Genomic DNA, 13260 nt, shown 5'->3' with positions numbered 1-13260 from the left:
AAAGCTCACTCACTCTATGTACTGGAACATGCAAAGAAGACTGAATACATGCAAATATGTGTCCAATGTTCAAGACTTCGTGATAGAGCTTGTCAGTAAAAATAGTTGACGAGCCAGAGTGGGAAGAAACATTTTATACATTTTGTGTGTGACAACCTTACCTGTAATATAGATTAATGGCATGATGGCCTCATTGAGCAATTTGAACTTTAAAGACTTTGAATACTGTCTCTCATCATGTTTTATTATTTATGTATTTACTATAAAGCAGCCCAGAGGCCAGACCATTGAGTAAACATGGGCCAGCTATAATGTACAGTATATAATGGGGCCCTGCCCTGACATGAGGGGGTTGTGATTATGGTGTGGCCTTGTGTGCAACTGTTCGGGAACACCACTGAATGTTGCAGCCAGTCAGTAGTTGCTTGTTATAAACCAACAAGATCATTGAACATGAACACAACACATACTAAACATGAAAACTCTCCAACTCTGCGGGGTCACTACCTGGATGTTAAGGGCTGGATAGGTTGGGCCTCTGATGCAAACGAGGGTCCCATCTATGGCGCCGATCATCCGTGGGATGCCAGCAATGGCATAAAACCCACCGCTGATGTGGATAATGTCTTCTGCTGTAGACAGGAAGGATCTGTGTGACCGAAGTTGCGCCTAGTGGCCCTCACTAGGTGTCGCTGGGAAAATGCCCCCATTTAATATTGCCAGAAGTTGGCGAGTGTTGGCCGCTAAAGGCAAAGTTCCAGCAAAGTTCTGGCAAAGTAGGAGTATGTGTAGAGACTACTGCCATATTAAGTATAAGTATATATACTCTTTTGATCCCGTGAGGGAAATTTGGTCTCTGCATTTATCCCAATCCATGAATTAGTGAAACACACTCAGCACACATGCAGTGAACACACAGTGAGGTGAAGCACACACTAATCCCGGCGCAGTGAGTTGCCTGGAACAACAGCGGCGCTCGGGGAGCAGTGAGGGGTTAGGTGCCTTGCTCAAGGGCACTACAGCCGTGCCTACTGGTCGGGGTTCGAACCGGCAACCCTCCGGTAACAAGTTCGAAGCGCTAACCAGGCATTTCTATGTAGGATTCTTTGAGTGCTGTCTCTAATTAAAGCTAACAATTAAGGACAAGAGAAAGGAGGCATAGCTCAAGGACTCATCACTGCTGCCACTGCTTTCAAAGTTATTGCACTGTCAATATCTTGTATAACATACACAATATCAGAATCTAAATATATTGGAGCTGGCTTCCAGGCTAGTACTGTATAACTACATTCTTATTGCGGTTGTGAAATCTTCTGATTTGTATGTGCAGTTGGATAGAATGGCTGTACTCAAACTGGTTTAACTACACACATATTTCTTTATGTTATGCCCATTACAACAAGAGTAAATTAAAAAAGAGTACATTAAAAAAAGAATGTCATTAGCCAAAGGTCTGTTGTACATCTGCTAGACTAATGGTAAAACATGTGTAATACTGTAAAAATAGCTATTGAGATTATTAGGTACATGTGACATAAAAGATTGGGCCTCGTTACATAGCTAAACACAGATCAAATTAACAGCATAGCAGGCCCAGACAGGACAGCAACAAACAACCAAGAAGTTCAAGCTGACTATAAATAACAAACATCAGACAATATGGACAAAGAGGCAGAGAGGAGCTGAAGAGAGGCCAGATTAGTAACGCATATTATCTAAACTCACTATACAGTAGACATGACAACACAAACACAGTACTGTATCATAAGACACTACTAGGTGTGTGACAAAATACAGCATAAAATGGACGTAATGTAAGTACAGTACATGAGTGTGGCAATGGATATAGATTATTCACTATTTTATTCCTTGCTAACAAGAATGTTCAAAGCTTATGGGCCATACACCCTTAGTTGTGGCAGAAATGCAATTTAAGTATGTTGAAAATGATGAATGCTGTTTTGTGTAAAGCCACACGCAAACAAACAGGGGAAACCTGAGCCCAAGCCCAAACATGTAACATAGTGAACAACACTTTGTTCTAATTAAATTGTGGGTCTTACCATGCTGCCTTTGATGTTTCTCTTCGGACATGTTTTGGTCTCTTCTTACTTTTTAGTATTTTTTTGGTCTCTTCCTACTGTCCATTTGTAAGAGTGTTGATTGTTGCTGTGCTGCCTAAAAGCGTCCACATCGAAAGTGTCACGTTGAGGCATCTTAAACTAGATTATTATAAACCAGACTGACTGGTTTAAGCAGGAACATGTAAACAAAAAAGACGCTGGTAGACCGCCAAGAGTGATCACACCATTTCCTATCACCTACCGCTATTTCTGCTAATCAAAACACAAAGGGTGGAGCCAGAGCTGACAGAACAATTTACACAAAGCACAACATTAGCTTTATTTGTGCTTCAAAAATGGCTTTAACCTGATTTGACTGAGCCATCAGTATAAACCAGCAATGCTACTGTATATGCCGGTATCACTTCATCAACTAGACAGGCTCAACTCATTTGGCAATATGTGCTCAGATTTTTAGTATTTCTAAAACTGGTTCTCTCAACAAGTACTCAAATTTACATTAGTTTGCTTAAAGTAGTTACATTATTTACATTCACAATGACATTTATAACATGGTAGCAAATCTGTAACCTTTTACATTTTAACCCTCTTGTTGTGTTCGTTTTATGTTCACTACTTTTGTGTTCCTGGTCAAAAATTACCGCTACGCTATGACTTGTTATAAATCCATAGTAACACATATATTATCATCTAATGTTGTGCTAGACCTTTGTATCAACTTATGTTCTATTGGATATTACCAGTTTTGAACTTCCATTTGCTATTCATGGCCTGCAGTCCTCATTGACCTAACCTATAAACATATAAACACCCAAATTGTTATCAAAATGATAAAAATTTGCTCTGTGTGTTCAAATGTCCTGTGTTAACAAAGTCATGGAGCCTCATGATAGTCAGAATAAATTAACTTACTACTTTTTTGAGAGAACAGGAGGGTTAAAGCCTACATGGTGATACGGCACGTTCAAAGCTCACTCACTCTATGTACTGGAACATGCAAAGAAGACTGAATACATGCAAATATGTGTCCAATGTTCAAGACTTCGTGATAGAGCTTGTCAGTAAAAATAGTTGACGAGCCAGAGTGGGAAGAAACATTTTATACATTTTGTGTGTGACAACCTTACCTGTAATATAGATTAATGGCATGATGGCCTCATTGAGCAATTTGAACTTTAAAGACTTTGAATACTGTCTCTCATCATGTTTTATTATTTATGTATTTACTATAAAGCAGCCCAGAGGCCAGACCATTGAGTAAACATGGGCCAGCTATAATGTACAGTATATAATGGGGCCCTGCCCTGACATGAGGGGGTTGTGATTATGGTGTGGCCTTGTGTGCAACTGTTCGGGAACACCACTGAATGTTGCAGCCAGTCAGTAGTTGCTTGTTATAAACCAACAAGATCATTGAACATGAACACAACACATACTAAACATGAAAACTCTCCAACTCTGCGGGGTCACTACCTGGATGTTAAGGGCTGGATAGGTTGGGCCTCTGATGCAAACGAGGGTCCCATCTATGGCGCCGATCATCCGTGGGATGCCAGCAATGGCATAAAACCCACCGCTGATGTGGATAATGTCTTCTGCTGTAGACAGGAAGGATCTGTGTGACCGAAGTTGCGCCTAGTGGCCCTCACTAGGTGTCGCTGGGAAAATGCCCCCATTTCCCCCCTATGATGATGGCATCATCCGAAAGAACGTGTAATGGGTTAAGCGCTGTACGAATGCAGGCATTCATGTATTCATCGCTGCTTCACCTCTGGCGGCAACGCTGGCTCAACTGCAGAACTCTCTGTAGAGCAGCCATTGTGTCCTCATCGACCAACACAGACAGCTCTTCTGAAGTAATTTTTATTTTTTGGCCTTTTTATGCCTTTAATGACAGGAAGAGAGAGAGAGTCGGGGTGGGATCCAGAAAGGACCACGGGGCGGGAATCGAACACGGGTCGCCGGCGTACGGTGCAGGTGCCCCAGCCAGTTGCGCCACGGCCGGGGCCTTCATGTCACATAAAAGGTGGATCTGTCGATCTTTGGATCCGTCTGGAACATCTCTATTAATTTCAGTAGACATAAGGGCCTGATTAATTTCACCAGACATAAATCTGTCAGAACAGTGACACAAGCACTATAGAAATACTCGGTAAGACCAGCTGGAAAGAAAGAGTCTCAAAATATCCAAATCTTGGCCCCAACTGGCTGGGGCACCTCCACCGTAAGCCGGCGACCCGGGTTTGATTTCCGCCCCGTAGTTCTTTCCGGATCCCACCCCTGCTCTCTCTCCCATTCGCTTCCTGTCACTCTCCACTGTCCTATCATTAAAGGCATAAAAAAGCCCCCCCCCCCAAAAAAAAAAATATCTATAAAAAATATATATATCCAAATCTTAACCAGGCTCAAATCAGTAAGATCAGAAACAAATAATAATAAATAAATAAATAAATGTACCTCAATTTACCTCATTTATAAAAAAATGAGGACACCTCATGGCCCAAAAGGTCATGACGTCCTTCTGTCCCATACCAACTCCTTAATTTCTTCCTCTTTCCTCCAAAGTCTGCAACTAAGCAAATCACCGCTAAAACAAATAGCTCACTTTAATTTCCTAAAAACGTTAATTGGCTCCTTAGCCAATAACTAGGCCTATTCATTCCACTAGTTTGTTCTTTGCCAATGGATCTTCATCAATATATGATATAGACAGCCCTGCCTTACATGTAAAAGGGGGGATTGTATAATACTACTGATTATTTTGTAGAAAATGATTAAAGGTTTGCATGAGTGTGAGGGTATTTTAATAAATTGGTTAGTCAAACATTTGCAAGCCTATACATTATCCACTTATTTTAAAGGGAAACTTGGCAGGATCAGCTTCCCCCTCTGCTGGAGAAGTTGTGCATTATGCTATTTCAAACTGTGGAAAAAGGTAACGATAAAGCAAATAGATTTGTTTACAAGCCAGCGAAACGGTAAGCAAGTTCGGCAGAACAATGCGGATGTTACAAGGTAAGCAACACGATTTAAAATGAGTTTCTTGTTTCTTACTTCTCTACGGGGATAGTCCCAATGTTGCAAGGTTGGTTTTTAGCCTGGGGACGCTACCATTTTCACCGTAATAGGTTATTTAACCATCCAAATGATTTCTAAACGGGTTTATTAAGTTGAAATAGTTGCCAAGTTTACCTTTAAAGCAATTTTTATTTGGAAATTTATGAGAAGAGCTCTTTTTTTCATTTGAGTTCCTGCCCCCCAAATTCTCTGTGCACATCCCTGCACACAATGTCACAGCATGAGTCACCGTGGTTACTATCACTGAGTGGCAAAAAGATGAGTGGCAGCATTCCATTTGAATCTCAAAATCAAACTGGGAATGTGCAAATAGATTCAACAGGAATTCAGAGATCTCTTTCTACAGACTGCCGTCAATGCATTCCCTCTATATAATTGTCGAATCAGATATTCAGACTCGGGCCAGAAATTAAGTGCAAATTCTACAATGTAACAAAAATATGCCATTTTTAGTGCTGAAGTCAAAAACGTATCCCTAAAAGAAGGCGCAAAAGTCCAGCAGAGTTCCGTGCAAAATTCCTTTAATGACATTCCCTCTGTAACATCATATCTTCAGAAACTGTTGCCATGGACATTCTGATCAATCATGTTTTATGGTTTAGCAGTCATCGTTCATTTAAATGTTTTTTTTCTAATGTTCATGAACACTATTTATGGACACTAGAATAGGTTTAACAGAAACGTTTTCTGAAACATTAACATTATGCAAAGCCAAAGTCACAGTAAAATTACTGAAATCATAGGGAGATAATGATAGCAACCACAGGACATAATGGTCATAATTAAATTTTTCTGACGAGGCTATGTCAATGTGGCTCACGTGTAGATAGTTTTTAGTCTAAAGTTTGTCTAAGAACACAGGTGGCATAAGTTGTTGCTGCAACTATTGGTTTAATTGTGATGACCTGCAGAATCATCACCACCAAGCACTAGCTTAGAAACACTTGGTTGCTCTTGTGCAGGTACACAGGCTCCGTAGATGGCACTTAGAGAAGTCAGGAGCATGCTGGAGGGAGAAAGAATGAGCAAAAGGAAAGTGGAGAGAAGAAAAAGTGAAGAAGAAGTGAAAAGACTAAGCCATAACGCAGTCTCGATTTACGGGAGAAGCTATTTTTTTAAAGAGGAAGACCTCATCCGCTTACAAATCACTGACTACTTAAAAAACATAAGTTACTGACATCATAGTGTGCATAAAAAGGTGCCTCCCACTCAGTGTTACAGAGACAAGTGTCTACAGAATGTTCAGTATAAAGAAAAGAACATGTTAAGAGAAACAAAAACTAAAACAGATTAAATGAACAGGCATGAACACAGTTCATACATGGATTTGGTGGGCTACAATAGTAGATTTATTAAAATACAATTTAAATCCTTTAATTATCAACAGCTCAGAGAGAAAAGGCAGTACAGCATAGCATTATGAAAGGCACTTTGTGTAGAAACTTTAACTTGTACAGCATGCATGGTCCAACACTCATGACAAAAAAAGAGGATAACATGTGTTCACATAGCTAGGCAATGGATCGCATAGCAAGGAAGGTTCTCAGCCAGGTCATATATTTCCAGTGTGGCGTGTTTTACACGGTTCCTGTTTACACGAATGTTGCACCTAATGAATGAGCATGTTAAGATGCTAAAGTGTTGCCCTATTGTGCATAAACAAGATATTCAGTGCCCGAGTGAACATGAAAGATGCATATAACAGATGATGCCGAGCTGACACTCCACCAGAAATATATGAGCTGTCTAAAGAGTCTTCTGTGGAATACAGTCAACTAATACATCTCTAAATATAATAATAATTAATCATTTTAATTATTGCAAAGAATGGCAATTAATCTTAATAAATATTATTAAATATATTATACATTACTTTATTTCTCCTGAAGTAAATTTATCCTCTGGGAGCACACATATACACCTAGAGCAGTGGGCAGCCATTGATCCAGCATCCATGGAGCAGCTTGAGTTCAGGTGACTTGCTCAAGGGTGCCTCATCCACGAATGTGGATGTTGGAGAATGCTGTTCAATCACTATCCCCACCCACATTTGTCCCACCAGTCGGGGATCAAACCACCCTTCGGTTACAAGTCTGATTTGCTGACCAGTGGGCCACAGATACCCAATCTGTTGTCATGCATCACAGTCAGTTTCTTTATGCTACAATATCTATTTCTATTCCAAGACTTCTTACTGATGTTAAATGATAATAAACTGATGTCCTAGGTCATATTGTGAAATCAATATAGAAGACCTTTCACAGTGGAGTGAAGGAATTCACCCTGATTCATATCCAGAAACTCCAGACCATCCTTCAAACCATCTCTGAACCTTTTGACGGGAGTCTTCCCTTTGTCTCTCATCAACATCTGACAAAGGACCTGCAGATTGTTAGATGTTATATGAGGTGTCCTCTGACAAAGGTGCTATATTGGTGCTGTATTTTGTTGCCTTTTTATCAGTTATTCTACCATTTTAATAATATGCATTCATTACAAAGATGTACTAAGCCCCTGGTGATTTTTTTGTCTGAGCTCCTTAGTGTTCCCTTTCAATATAATTGTGCATTCCTTCACAATACTTATTTAATTCATATTGCAATACAGTTTATTTTGTGAAATAATAATGCAAAAAAGGAGATATAACAAATTAGGTCTTAAATTCAAATGCTGGGCAAAGTGCGAAGTCAGTCAATGAGTAAAGTGTTTTGTGCTAAATTTATCATGTGGCATGTGAGAGCTTCAAGGTACCCACCAATGTTTACACCTGTAGTGTCTTGCTGAGTATTTCATTAGCAAATAGAGTTTGCTCAGTTCTTAAAGCAACACCAAAGAACTTTTCCTCTGTCGCAAGCACGCTTTTTGTTTACCCAGTAGGCTTACCGGCTTTGCATATAACGATGTCCAGAGACAAGGTAGAATATGTTGCATGATTTTATGAAAGTATGATGTATTGCGACAAATTTGTAGTTTCTTATGTCTAATTCCATCAAACTACAGATCCGCTATCCGATCTGGCAAACTTACAGAGTGTGATTATAGCCGATAGAGGGTCGCGAAGAGAATGCAGAAAGGCCGTTCACCCTGTTACGACTTGATGAACCACTGAAACGATTTTGGAAACATTATTTTATGGGAACAAAAAACTCTTTGGTGTTGCTTTAAATTAGCTTTAGTTACTTTACACTTTTCACTTTGCCTGGCACTGGACTTAGGGCCCAAGATCTATATCAATGACAATTCTCTCCTTGTGAAAGCTCACCAAATGATTCTTGGAGCTGGAACATAATTCCACGGACTCTGTCCATGATCACAGCCTCTCGTCTCCCCCACTCACGTGCAAACAGCTCAGTCATTCCATCAGTGGAACTCTCTGGATTGTCAGCATGTCCTTGAAGCTGACCTTCAGTCTGTCTCTCATTACCAGCTTCTGATGTTATTAACATGGAACACATAGCATTCATAGGACAGTTCTTTAGTTTATACTATATTAAGCGAAACCGAAATATGAACTGCTGGTAAAATTAAAAGTAGAAGAAAGTTCGAAGACAACCTGGAGTTACTTTCGATGGCACATTTAGCTGAGAAGTATGGGCACTGATTTCCTTCTCTTTCTGTGGTGGCTCATGAACTGGAAATTCAATTGTTAACATGTATGAACAGGTTAATGGTGTTTGTGTGGTTTGAGCTCTTTATAAGAATACAGTATGTGGGTGATACATACACAACATTTCTAAACTATCTGAATAGTAAGTGAGCATTTCTGTTTCAAGCAGATGGATTGGTTCTGTTCAATATATTATCCTGTTAATGGGAGTTTTTTCCCCATCCTATGAATGTAGTGATATTGCTGTGTGATTGCTTTAGGGTGATCTAACCTCAGGCTTTGTAAAGCTACTTAAGATCATGCGTGATGGCTTTAGGGTTATCTGAACTCAGGCTTTTTTAAAGCCTGTTAAGATCATGTTAACTAGAATAAAAGCAATTCAATCAAACTGCACTGATGCACCAAGAACGTTTTTTTTTCCTGCATCTAAACGTATTTTCATATAAAATTGAAGTGATCTCACAAGTTTTAAGCAATCCCCAAGTACAATTAACTCACAGTTAGGACGGCCTGCTCCACTGTGGTTTCCTTTCAGCTCAGGATCAATCATCTGCTTCCACATATTGTTAACCTTCTCCTCCAGCTGTCTGTCCAGCCTTTTCCACTCATGATCCAGTGGATTCACAACCTCCATCTTTGCCCCATCTGGTTCTTCATCTGTTTCCTTAGACTTGGTTTTCCATTCTTCAGTATTCGGGCTGTAGAGACTGTTGCCTGCTACCATCTCTTCTACCTTTTCTAGCAGCTCTCTAACCTGAGAGCCATCTCCTCTATTCTTGTTGTCAAAGACATGGTACCTGTTCCCACATTTCTCCACGAGCCACCTGAGGGCTTCTCCCTCACTCTCAATGTGCTCCTCGATGCTTGCACTGCCCAGCTGATCGCCCCAAGTAAAAAGTATGAGTGTGTGTCTCCAGACCTGTTCACCGAAGATCTTCATGTTATCTTCAATGATCTTCCTCTGATCCTCCAGGAAGGACACATCTGCGGGAACCACCAGGAGGAAGGCATGGGGATGCTTAGAACCCAGGGTCAGGCTCTTCTTCAGTTCCGTCTTAACACTATCAGGGGTGTTCTTGGCTGGGAAATACTTCCACCATCCTGGGGTGTCGATCACTGTGACTTGTCGTCCTTCCACCTCTCCTGATTTTATCGTGTGTGTGAAAGCGGTTAACGTTAACGGCAGTGCTTCGTAACGTTACCTGACTCATCCTATGCTGTCATCACTGCTCAGTCGGGCTGATGCATGGACTTGTGCATGGTCTGCTCTTGGACCACCATATTCAGTTTATTAATTTGCCGTGAATTATTACACAAAATGTTCATTAAATGCACAAAGTATTCCTAGGTTAATGATTGATATGAATCATACAGTATGAAGGCTACAGTAGCCTAGCTAATGTTAACTAGCACTGCTAGCAGCATTAACGTTACCAACCTCCCTGCTTAACTCACCACAACTTTGCTAGGTCTTGTCCCTCATGCTGCTGACCCTTACAAAACCCACAAACTGACTCTCGGACACACAACAGACAATAATGTGACCCGATTTAAAGTGGCTTTCACCCCTTTGGACACTCACTAAAACATAATATATTTCATACCTGTAGCATGTAGGCTAATGTTAGCTGCATTATGTAATGACATACAATGTCGTAAAATGCTAAAGGTTAGCCTGTCGGCTAGTGCTAGCCTACCTGAAAAGTTTGAGTGTTTAAACTAACATTTACAGTGGTCTATTTGATAGTGTATTGGCCCTGACTAAGTTCGTGTGATGTATAAACCCCAATCCTTGTTGATACAAGTACCAATATTCGTCAAGAAAGTCACATTAAGATTTTCGCCATAGGCAGTAAAAAAACTCCACCATCTTTGTCAATATTTTTCCGCTGAGAAAGTTTCAAACTAGACCATAACGGCCTTTCCACCAATCAGAGGCATCACTGTGGGATTGTGGGATTGTTCAGGATTGTGGGTAATGAAGTACTTATCCAAGAGATTGTGAATAAAATGCATTTATCTCAAAAAAAGGTTAGTGCCCCACGAACTCTTGGTGTCTATAGGAGCATATACAATCGCTTAGTACAACCGTAGCTGGTTTTAAGTCTACCACATGCAGTTAAGTTTTTATGGCTTACACCGCAATTGTCAATGGAGAAATTGCATTGAATTTTTACATCCGGCATCGGCTGTGGGCGGGACTGTGCAGCTCTATTGATCAATGCCAGACCGAACTTCCCGACCTCAAACGTTGTGGGCGGGACTAAGTTCGGAATGGCACCCAGGCTAGCTTGACACTACCTTGCATGGAGACATATTTCACGTTAACAGTGGAGATGTTAGCAAAACTATAGCGTTTGGTAAATGGAGATGCAGATCATCTCCCTAATTAATTTCTTTGCGCAACAGCCCACATTATGCGCTCACTCCAGCGAGACGAGTGAAATAAGTGTAGGCCTATCTGTCATCGGCATCGGATATAAGCTACTGTTAGGCCTACAACAAGTCGCGCTTTATTAGGCTATCCAATCTCTATGCTGTTTTCATGAACATTGCAGGAATCCACTTCATTCACCTACCCACGAGTGGGTCAGCTTCACTTTCGCAAACATGCATACACATTGAATGAGCACTCATAGCCTACCACTTCCACCTAATGTTATGCCTCTATATTTTATGAATTAAGAAGTAGTTATTGATCAGGAAAACATTTAGTTTATTTTTCTTTCGTTCCATAACACCATTCAGTTGTGCCGCAAATTAATTATTATTAGACAGAAGCACCGGGCATAATCTAGCCTAAATTCATGGCAATTTTTTTTTAATCCGAGGGCCCCCATTGGCTGAGGGCCCCTGTGCACGTGCACACTTGGCACAAGCCATGATCCGTCCCTGCCACTGTAGGCTATGTGGTAACACAGCCAATATATTTTTTTCAAATGTGCTTCATAAACATACAATACTGCACTACAAAAACGCAAACATCTGAATTATACTTCTCCCTTCACCCAAATAATGAAGGTGAAAGGAAGGTATTAAGCCTTGGCTGTATATATTTAGCTATATTGGCTGTTATTTCTTTTTTTGTGGGATATTTATTTATATGTATTTATGTTAGAATGTATATTATATATTATATGTAGACATGCACATTTGCAAAGGTGAGTTAGTATGTTGTCGTAAAAGTGGCTCTCTTTTTGATTTTGCACTGCCAATGTGGCTCTTGTGAAAAAAATAGTGAGGATCACTGGTATATAGAATGTGGTGCTATCAAAGCAAGATGCTACAGATGGCGCATGACGTGCAGTGATGCCTTGTGTTATAAAAAAAATGCCGCAGACTTGTGGTGTGTAAGTATAAGTATATACTGTTTTGATCCCGTGAGGGATTAGTTAAACACACTCAGCACACAGTGAACAGAAGCACACACTAATCCCAACGCAGTGAGCTGCCTGCTACAACAGCGGCACTCGGGGAGCAGTGAGGGGTTAGGTGCCTTGCTCAAGGGCACTTCTGCCGTTCCTACTGGTCGGGGTTCGAAGGTCAAAGCGCTAACCAGTAGGCCACGGCTGCCCTGAAGTGGCATTGAAATGAGGCACCGAAATCCACATTGATATTCGATGTCGTTACTACCCTCTGCCTCAGAGCTGGTTACCTATTGGAACTGAGTTTTGGTGTCCAACCCTAGATGCATGCCTTGGAAGCTTATAGTCGTAGGTTCGGGGCTGGATAATTTTGCCAGGGGTCAGCCGGTTAGAGAGATTGAAAAAAGTAATTTAGTAGATAAAAATGGTGAGAGACATTATTCAGAGTCCTTAAAGTTCAAATTGCTTAAATGTCTAAATATTTCTTCCCACTCTTGCTCGTCAACTCTTTTTACTGACAAGCTCTATCACGAAGTCTTGAACATTGGACACGTATGTATTCAGTCTTCTTTGCATGTTCCAGTACAGACAGTGAGTGAGCTTGCAGTATCACCATGTAGGCTTTAAAATGTAAAAGGTTACAGATTCGGTACCATGTTATAAATGTACTTGTGAATGAAAATAATGTAACTACTTTGATTATTTAATCAAATTAATATAAATGTGAGTACTTTTTGAGAGAACCAGTTTTAGAAATACAGTACTAAAAATCTGAGCACATATTGCCAAATGAGTTGAGTCTGTCTAGGTGATGGAAAGATACCGGCATATAGCATTGCTGGTTTATACTGATGGCTTAGTCAAATCAGGTTAAAGTCATTTTTGAAGCACAAATAAAGCTAATGTTGTGCTTCACGTAAATTGTTCTGTCAGCTCTGGCTCCACCCTTTGTGTTTTGTTCAGCAGAGATAGTGGTAGGTGATAGGAAATGGTGTGATCAGTCTTGCCGTTCTGCCAATGTCTTTTATGTCTACATGTTCCTGCTTGAACCAGTCAGTCTGGTTTATAATCAAATATAAGATGCGTCAACGGGCACTGAACCAGTCAGTCTGGTTTATAATAATCA

The sequence above is a fragment of the Alosa pseudoharengus genome, unplaced genomic scaffold (genome assembly GCF_046254945.1).
Source record: "Alosa pseudoharengus isolate Yale_2024_CS ecotype anadromous, Long Island Sound unplaced genomic scaffold, YU_APseudo_1.1 YU_APseudo_1.1_scf_1, whole genome shotgun sequence".
Classification (NCBI taxonomy): domain Eukaryota; kingdom Metazoa; phylum Chordata; class Actinopteri; order Clupeiformes; family Clupeidae; genus Alosa; species Alosa pseudoharengus.
This window is presented reverse-complemented; position numbering follows the sequence as displayed.